This window comes from Trachurus japonicus, chromosome 9 (assembly GCF_045865225.1).
Source record: "Trachurus japonicus isolate A0001 chromosome 9, Traja_1.0".
Lineage (NCBI taxonomy): Eukaryota > Metazoa > Chordata > Actinopteri > Carangiformes > Carangidae > Trachurus > Trachurus japonicus.
The window spans coordinates 7927439-7937504 of NC_140915.1; positions in this window are offsets into that span (position 1 = coordinate 7927439).

Consider the following 10066-nt stretch of genomic DNA (forward strand, 5'->3'; position numbering starts at 1 on the left):
TCGAACTGGTACGAGTTCACAGGTCGGAAAAACACGAGTTACGGGTTGCCTTGAACACACCATAACCAGTAGTCGAGTTGTAAAAAAAATTCAGGGGGGATGGTCAATTTTTTTCACCTTATTAAAAAAAGGGGGGGGGGGGTTAGTGTAATTCATGTAAATTATATTATAAAATTCTAAATTATATATAAATATATATATTTTATTATTATTATGGAGCTTCTCCAATAGTACCAACTCAGCTGGGCTTTCATTGATTTGCCATCTTTATACAGCACTGTAGGGGGGGTCTGGGGGCAGTCCCCCAGAAATTTTTTGGGATTCTTAACACATAAATAAGGCATTCTGGTGTACTCTGAGGAGAAAATAAAGGGAGAGGCTACATTGCTTCACATAAAACATTTTAAAAAGCCCATTTAGTAGGCCTACTGACTAAACTTCCTTTCATTGTAATGACAAGAATGGCTAAGTGTATGAAAGTGAACTCAGAACTAGTGTGGAGCTGTGGCTGGAGAGCAAAAACAAAACTCTGACCGAGAATAGTCACTCCTCGCGCTCAGAAAAATGTAAACACACTAACGTCAGCGGGTCACTTGCAGCACCACGCCGGACCGGACCGGGCCGGTCCACTGACCCACCGGCGGTCTGCCCCTGCTGGCGCGAGTCACCACGATTGCAGAAACTTCTCCCCTTTTCCGTGATTCGGAACCGCTCGGAACGCGATCTATCGCTAGAGTTCAGATTGTCACCTTGGTTACCTGGCTGTTAACCAATAAAACACGGAGGAGGATTCTCGCTTCTACAACACTTCTCTCTGATTGGTCGTGGCGTCGTGCCTGTGTTGCATTCACTGTGACCGGGAAATTACAAAACTACCCTCTCAGTTAATGTGCGCTTCTGTTTAACTCCGTCTAGAAAACATCCTGGACCTGGGCTATATAAGAAATGTTCGGGGCTAAGAGCCGGGAAGCCCAGGCCAGGCGACAGCCTGAATATAATTATGGTTATGTCCAACATTTAATGTAAAAAGGGGATGGAGAGGGGGGATGGCATTTTTACAGGGGGGATGATTTTGATCGTTTTTATTTCAGGGGGGATGCCATCCCCCCCCATCCCCCCTCAACTCGACTACTGACCATAACGTCTTGTCAGCCAATGGAGTTGGCAGCCCCCGTCCTCGTCCCTACGTCACCACATTCACGCGCATCCCTTGGCTGCACACACAGCCCTTCATGCCGTTCTCTCTCCTCATTGGATAAAACTTGTAGGATACGAGAAATGTTTTCTCCTCGGCTCAGAGCAGAGCAGAGTGACTGACAGACCCGTGTTTCGGTCCAAACACTCTATGTAAGTGATTGCTGTCGGAAGATAGAACTATTTAAGACTTATATTAACACAAAAATATCGCTTACTTCTGCTTTAAGTCACTGTTATTTATTGTTTCCTACATGAATGTTTAATACAATTCATCCATGACCATGTGGCTCAGGGTCAGAACAGAGATTGAGGCACAACAACAGGCAGCTCAAAGTATCAGTGCAAGAGTTGAATTCCAGAAATTAAGAATTAACGGGTTCATTCATTCTTGTTTTGAAAAAGAAATAGTAAAACACAAGTTTACCATGTAAGTATCCATGGACATGCAGTTTCATCTAGAAGCACAATTTAATTTGTATGTGTTAAAAAAAAACGCTATATGCAATGATGATTTTTTGTTGTTTCACCTCAGTATCAGCTTGAAATGCAAAAATACAGTGCTTCCATTCGTCCCTTGTGTTAAAGGGACAACGAGGAGTTTCTATTCGGTTATAAAAAAGTCTCACGTTAATGTGGATGAATCTCCGCTACCCACATTTGTTAATGGGCCCATTTTCGATAAATATATCGTTTTGTCTCTATCGTTATTTTGTTATTATTAGTGGTGGCGGAGATGCTGGTCAAGCCGACCAGCGTTTCCTTAATGAGAATAACGCAGCTGAATGGCCATTTATGGTGGGAACTACGACGGTATGTGATCATCTTTGAACCTCTGACTTTAATTCTTGATGAATGAAAACATGAGTCCGTCTTGCGCCGGTCAAAGAATTTTACGGTGCGCGCGGAGGCTCATAAATGTAGTGTGAAAACGCTTCGCTTTTCCAAAACTCCTCGTTGTCCCTTTAATGTAAGGCTGAAGAGCAGGGTCAGATCTGAGGGGAGGGGACGGTGAGGAGTCCAGTGGGCTTGAGTTTGTTGATGCCTCCGTCCAAGATACAAACCCGTGGGAAATTTACCTTGACCAGATGTGCTGCAAACTGGGAAGAAATGAAGAGGAAAAAATATTTATTTTTCCTCCCATCACTGAACCATTGTCCATCATTTCCTCATACTCATCATGCTTGACAAATAAAGATAAGGACAAAACATTTTTCTTAAGAAGAAGCACATCACAGATAAGGCAGAGGCTAGGTCTTACAAACTCATCATCACATTCTCACCATCTAAGACATTTGGATGAGATTACAAGATTACTTTATTAGTCACATACACAGGTCACAGTGAAATGCACCGATGAGACTGTGCTAGGTCTTGCTCTTGCTCCAGTCATTAAAAGAAAATAAACAAACTCTGGTCCGGGCTAAAATGTATGCGGAAGGACGCTGTACCACTGGTCCTGCTGCATACCTGATGTGGTGCGGCACACCTGCACAGCAGTTCTCCAACTCAGACACCCAGATAACGCGATTGGAATTGGACTTTCTCCGGCATGTATACGCCTTTTACTGTAAGTTTAACTGGACAACGCATGTGCTCATGCTCCACACCCCCCGCACTGGTGTAAGACCCCGGAATAGAAACATCCAAGAAAGCCGGTGGCAGAAGCTATTGTTGTAGCGTTACGGCGTTCTTGTCTGGCCCTGGAAATCACCATGACCACGAGTGTGCACCTGATCTGCACTATAAGCAGAGGTGGGTAGAGTAGCCAAAAATTGTACTCAAGTAAGAGTATAGTTACTTTAGAATAATTTAACTCAAGTAAAAGTAAAAAGTAGCCATTCAAATATTTACTTGAGTAAGAGTAGAAAGTACTTGGTGAAAAAGCTACTCAAGTACTGAGTAACTGCTGAGTAACCTCTGATTTGTTCGTTTAATGATCAGCGCTTAAATGTAGGCCTAATCTAATACACAAAAATATAATAGTAATGAAAAAATTCAGATATTGCCAAAGAACAACATTTAACAACTAGGAAAATAGCCTAAATTACATTTTTTACAAAGTAGCCTAACATAAATTAAGAAAAATTCAGCCACAATAACTTACATAGGCCTATCTATGATATGAACTGTCTGAGACTAATGCCAGAAACCCAGGTATTTAAACCCAGAGTGAGTGGTCCTATGATTGGTTTCTAGTGAAACCAAAGTCACATGACCACACCCCCGAAACTGGAGGGGTGGTCATGTGACTAGGAGTCACATGTCTCCAGGTGTGTATGGGGTTTAAACTTCCAGGGGAGGAAGAAAAATCAGATGACCTGGATGACTGAGAACCTTCACCAAAGACGGTTTATATTGAATATCTTTGCCTTGACGGACATTATCCACGACATACCAGGGCTGACGTCATCCTAATCATTTACTAGCCGCAGTTTCTCAAATTTGAGGCGGAGTGGCCGTCCTGTTTACCGCGGAGATTTTGCGTGCGGTCATGTGACTGCCTGGCTCTGTCTGATTGGTTACACGGAGGCAAACGTCGCAAGTGGCTACATCTGATTGGTGAAACGCAGTCATGTGACAGAGGCTCGGAAGTATCTCCATTAAAAAATAAACAATTTGCGCATTGGATCGATAAGAAAAAGTAGCGAGTAGCGACCGGAATGCAGCTCAATGTAACGGACTAAAAGTACCGCTTCTTCTGAAGAAATATACTCAAGTAAAAGTAACAAGTATGCTGCATTGAAACTACTCTTAGAAGTAGACTACAATTTATCCAAAAAGTTACTCAAGTAAATGTAACGGAGTAAATGTAGCGCGTTACTACCCACCTCTGACTATAAGTAACGCTCACATTACGTACGAGATGAACAAAGCTGCACAGCTGTAGCAGAGGAAAACTCAGTTCGTAAAAAAACAAAAACAAAACAAAAAGAACTCTGTTTACGCTGTAACACTGGTCCTGCTGCATACCTGACGCGGTGCAGCACACCTGTCGCTCAGCAGCATACCTGACACTCTTATTTTTTTAACTGGGATAGTTCCACAGCCAAAGTAGTGCTACATTCAGCCGAGCCTGAGACGTAACACTCAGTACGTTTAACACTTGAGAAAACCAAATTATTGCCTTATCCGACTATAGGTAACTGGACAACTGAGTTCATGTAAACGCGTTAGTCCAACTAATATCAGAGTTCTCCAACTCCGATTCAGACACCCAGATAAAGCTATTGGAATTTGACTTTCCGGCATGTATACACTGTAACGACTTGCCTGTCATTAAAGTCGTTTGAGAGGATGAGGTCCTGTATGTTTGTGTGACGCGCTGCTGCTGTCAGTCTCAATTGGCTTCAGCCTCCTGCAGCAGGCAAACCTTCGTGATGGGCCGCTCCAAGCAGCTGCTCCGGGTTTTAATCCGGACCTGACGAACCAATCCTTTTCGATCCGGGAAGGTTTGTATGACTCGTCCCACAGGCCAAGAGTTTCGAGGTGCCGTGCTGTCCATAATGATAACGAGATCTCCCACGACGAGATCTCTCACTCCTGTCCATTTCTGGCGCTCCTGCAGCTGAGGTAGGTATTCCTTCACCCATCTCCTCCAAAACAAATCAGACATATATTGAACCTGTTTCCACCTGTTTCCACCTCCTGTTCGAACACTCCTGGTGGTATTGTTGGTGAGGTCTTCAACAGTAGCAGGTGGTTTGGCAGCTACTTTCAGGGGTTTAGGAAACGTGCCTGATTGAAGTGAGCAATGTATTATTTGCTGCAGATCTGTTTGGACAGAGCTTATAATAGTTTTAAAAAAGTCAGATGGTATTGTGTCAAGACAACATGTCGATGTTTTAAGATGCTGAACTGTTTCTTCTAAGGTTTTTTGGTCAACTGTATTAAACTCTGACATTACAGTTGATTTATTCCTAGGTGATTTTAGGGATTGCATCATTGTATTATTTTGCTGATTTGTGTTGATATTTAGCCTTATAGATTTGATTTTTTCATTGAAAAAGTAAGCAAATTCATTGCATTTTTCTGTGGAAAAGAGTTCTGAAGCTATCTCTTTTGGGGGGGTTGTAAGCTTATCAACCATAGCGAACAGAGCAGAGTGTTGTTGATGTTCTTATTAATCATTTCAGTAAACCGTTGCTGTCTAGCCTTGAATAACCCATGGTTAAAATTACAAAGACTTTGTTTGTAGAGGTCATGGTGGATTTGAAGTTTAGTTTTTCTCCATTTACGCTCAGCTTTCCTGCATTCTGTTTTCAGAGCCTTTACCATCAAAGTGTTCCTCCATGGTGTTCTCTGCCTGGCCAAGGTCATCTTAGTTTTAATAGGTGCAATGGTATCAATGACACTTGAGATTTTGCAGTTGAAATTAGCCAGGAGTTCATCAACTGTCTCTGCACTCACAGTTGGTGACATGACTATAGCCTCCATAAACTTAACACTGGTATTCTCATTTATGAACCTTTTCCTAACAGATACAGAGGGTAACTGCATGTTCAGAGTTATCTGTAAGTCAAAGAACACACAGAAATGATCAGAAAGAGCCAAGTCCTTGATATCAAAAGATGTAATGTCAACACCTCTAGAGATAACCAGATCCAGAGTGTGGCCTCGGGTGTGTGTGGGCCCTTTCACATATTGGGAGAGGCCAAAAGTGTCAAGAAGAGAGCAAAGTTCTTTGGCATTTGTGTCCATGTTATTGTCTATGTGAATGTTAAAATCCCCTGTTATGATAAAAAAGTTGTAGTCAGTGCAGATAACTGACAGCAGTTCGGCAAACTCATCAAAGAATTTTCCTGGGTATCTTGGTGGTCTGTAAATAATTAGGAAGAGAACTTTTGGATCCCCCTTTATTCAAAAGAGCTAAAATCACCAAATATAGTTTCCTTGCACTATTGCACTAGCGGGCTGGACTGCAGGGTTTTCCCTGCCTGTCTGCCATGGGTGATTTTCACCGCCATCTTGGTTCAACTGTGTGTGCATCATGCATGGGGGGCCGTTCAGATGAAGTGTCTTTTGCGCGCGCTCAAACCCATTCAATGTAGCCGCGCGTCATGAACGCTCACAACTCAAAAGCCGTAGCCGCGCGCATTTGATGAGACGCAATTGTTTTTCCGTGCACGTCTGCGGCGCACAGCTGCACGACCTGCTTCTCCCCCGCTGTTGTGTCCCGGTGCCCTCGGCCTGTGTCTCTCCTACTGTTTCCCACTGAGCTCTGCCTCGTTTGAAAGGTGAAGGAAGCCCGTGTGTGGAAAGACGTCGCCTCCGAGATGTAGAATGTGTGTTATAGAAGAGAAACACACATTTCAGGACCAATGACTTGTATCCTCAGAACAGAGTCAGACGTCCTGTGATGGTCAGGTCATATTTAAGTTGAAAATCACAGGGCATGTCTGAGGATACAAGTCAGCAGTGTAAAGCTCCAGCATGATATGTAAATGATGATATGATAATGTCAAGATTTTTCATTTTATATCATACAAAACACCATGAAGTGTATAAATAAACATGATGTGCTTACAAGTAAAATAAAAATATTTAAATTATTAGAATTTAATTTCAATCTAGGCCTATTTGAATGTGCGGCCCCCAAGGTGTCTGTTAAGAAAAATGATGGCCCTTCGACAAATGTATTTGAGTACCCCTGTCCTATGGTATAGGGAAATATATCCTGAGATGAATCCATAAGTGTCCTTGTTTGCAGTGTGGCATTTACACACTACCATATTTTTTTGTTTTTAATCTGCTTGATGTATCACTGCTTACTGTGTAGGATACTGATATGACTGTGACTACATTAATGGGTGAAATGTGTGTACATGGAGCAATATGGGGAGGGGCTCCTCCTATATGTGTTGTGAGGGTGTGTGGGGGCAGTCGGCTGGAAGATTAGATGGATGGCAATATTGTATATATATATTTTTTAATCTATTTCTGTAACTGACATGATGGCAAATTGTATGTTCTGTGTCTTTGTTGAAAAACAATAAAAAATGTGTTAAAAAAACAAACCGACAACCAGACAAGTTAATGTTCACGTACTTTTAATGAGACTTTCAGTCACAGGTGTCAAACTCTCTGACAGACCACCACCTCCATTTTTCTCTCAGGGACAAGGTGTGGCGTTGGGTATGGGCTCACAGCGGTCCACCACGGCCCGGACGTCTCCCACCTGGACGCTCTCATACGTCCCTGAGGTACTATGCCTATATTCTCTAGTTTTGGTGACACACTCACGAAATGCAGTGTAAGGGATTTTTAACTCGTACTTATATACCATCATGGTGGCGCTGCACACGTGGTTTGGTGGGACGGTCATCTCCACGGTAACAGACTGGGTGATGGTCTCTGATACTGTGGTTTCCTCTGTGAATTGCTTTGTTGTTACATTGCTAAAGCTAATGCCAGCGCTAACAAACGGTAATGAGGCAGTGATGCTGCCTCCAGGTATGTTTGTAGTGGAAAAACCAGTGCACCACCTTTGATCCACCTGGAACGCCTTTGTCAGTGTCACTTTTTTCACGACTTGTTGACATCCGATGTTGGCAACACTGGACCTGTTCCCCTCCTCTGGTGGAAGTCTGGTCACATTTGCCCCATCAGTGTTGTAGACAACATCAGTCATGCGCCAGCTGATCAAGTCTCCATTTGAAACCTCAACCCACAGTTGAATTATATCGGCAAGTATGGTCGCCATCTCTGAAGAAGAAAAAAGAGACAGGCAAATAATTAACATTTATTTTTATTTAAAGCCTCAGTGCAGTAGTATTGGGGTTAAACCATTAGACATCCAGCGTTCAGATTCTAGATTGCAGCGCTCACTCGCTCACCCCTCCCGTCAGCAAAGTGACGGTGGCCGCCGGGGACAAACACATTCGCAAACTAATCGTTAGCTAATAACAATATCTTTGACCAATTACTTTCGGTTTTTAAACTTTTTTTTTTTTTTTAAAGCAGAACTATGCAGGATTTCGGGTGTAATTATTGTGGCTCAGAGACACTGTGATGTGAATGGGGTCTAGGCCAATGCGCCCCCCCCACACTGGCTGAAAACCGCACTTGCAAGATCAGTCGGTGTCACAAATCTCGTCAATGGATAGAACTATCGCGAGATAAGAGATAAGTACGAGATAAGAACGCAGATGACGTCATGCATGTCATGAATCGTGATTGGTTTGAGTTCGGAAAGTCGGAGGAAACCATGGAAACATGAAATGTTTGTACTGATGAAGTTCGGCTTGTGGCTAACACGGAGCTAATGCTAACACGGACACACACACACCATGGATCTTTTATAAGATAATGTAATACATCATGACACACACACACGCCTTAGCGTTTTGGAACCTTTAGTGTGTGTATGTCTGTGTCTTTGTGTCTGTGTCTGTGTGTGGCCGTGTTAGCGTTAGCTTCCTGTTAGCATTAGCTCCGTGTTAGCGTTAGCTCCGTGTTAGCATTAGCTCTCTACCTTCAGCAGTAAACACAAGCACGCACGTGGAGGGGGTGGAGGGGGTGGTGGTGGCGAGTTTTTTTTTATTTTTATTTTTTTATACGGCAGTGACATGTGCCTCCCAGAACTGTGGGGGAGCTCTGGAGAGGGAAAAAAAAGAGAAACCCACGAAGGAGCGAGCTATTTCCGGCCGACTTGCATAGTTCTGCTTTAACACACGTGCAGACTTCCACTCATGCCTTCAGTCATATTTCACAACAAAAAGTTACACAGGAGGACTTACAGGATGTGCCAGTTACACAGTGCGGGCCCATGAAGGAAGATCAGAGGACAACATACTCGGATACGGTATGGTTGGGTCCAGGGTGCCATTCCGAATGTTTACTTTAATGTTTCGGAATGTTTGAAAAAGGGCCACCATTATACGAATCTGAAAAAAGGTGTGCCATTTCGAAAAGTTGGTTAAATATGCTTGCTAGATGGAGTACATGATATGCAGGAAGTGACGCCATAGACAACATGCAAACTTTACTTATCTGTGCCTAAACTTAACCAATGGCTTCACTTACTTTTTGTTTTTTTCCCCCTATTTTACACCTGTACATGTCAGTTTTACTAAACTTAACCAGTCGGGAGTTCTCAACGATTTTTGGAGGGGTTCTACGTCACTTCCTGCAGATCATGTAGCCTACTCCATCTAGCCACAACCGGGAAGGAAGTCAAACAAAGACACACGAGAGAATCCGGTCCCTGATCGTTCAAAATAAAACACCGCGATTGACACCTTCGGAATGGCGACCCCTCGGAAATTCTGAATGACGGACCTTCGGAAATTTTCGGAATAGCGGACCGTCGGAATGGCAGTCTTTTGGAATGGCGGTCGCCCCCCGGTATGATCAGCTGTAACAACGGCGCTGCAGCTCCACAGCTCTCAGAGGAGCCTCTGCTGTCCCTCTCTCTTCAGCCTGGTGTTTGGCTGCACTTTGTATAAAATCAGCTCAACATTGTAAGATGTAGCCTAGCTGCTAATGCTAACTACAATGTTGTTGGTTTGGACTTGCCCCAGGCGAGGATCGAACCCGCGATCTCCCGCACCGCAGGCGATGATGCTAACCGTCTCGCCAAGAGGTCTACAACCGCTTGGCAAATGGGTTAGCACATATTTTATGGGTGAGTGAGTTTACTTCCAGTAGTACTGCTAACTGCCACAACCTGTCACTTCTCCTTACTGGTACCTCGTGACTGTGGCACACCCGCGGACTTCCGTTACACTAGCATCGTCGTGTAACGGCAGAAAAAAAAAAAACAACTACGTCGATCATCCTCTGGGGGCACATGCCGAGTCACAGACGCGCAATATTGCGTTTGAGTCAGATTTGTCCGCTTTCGCGTAGGCTACCGTATTCAAAAATGGCG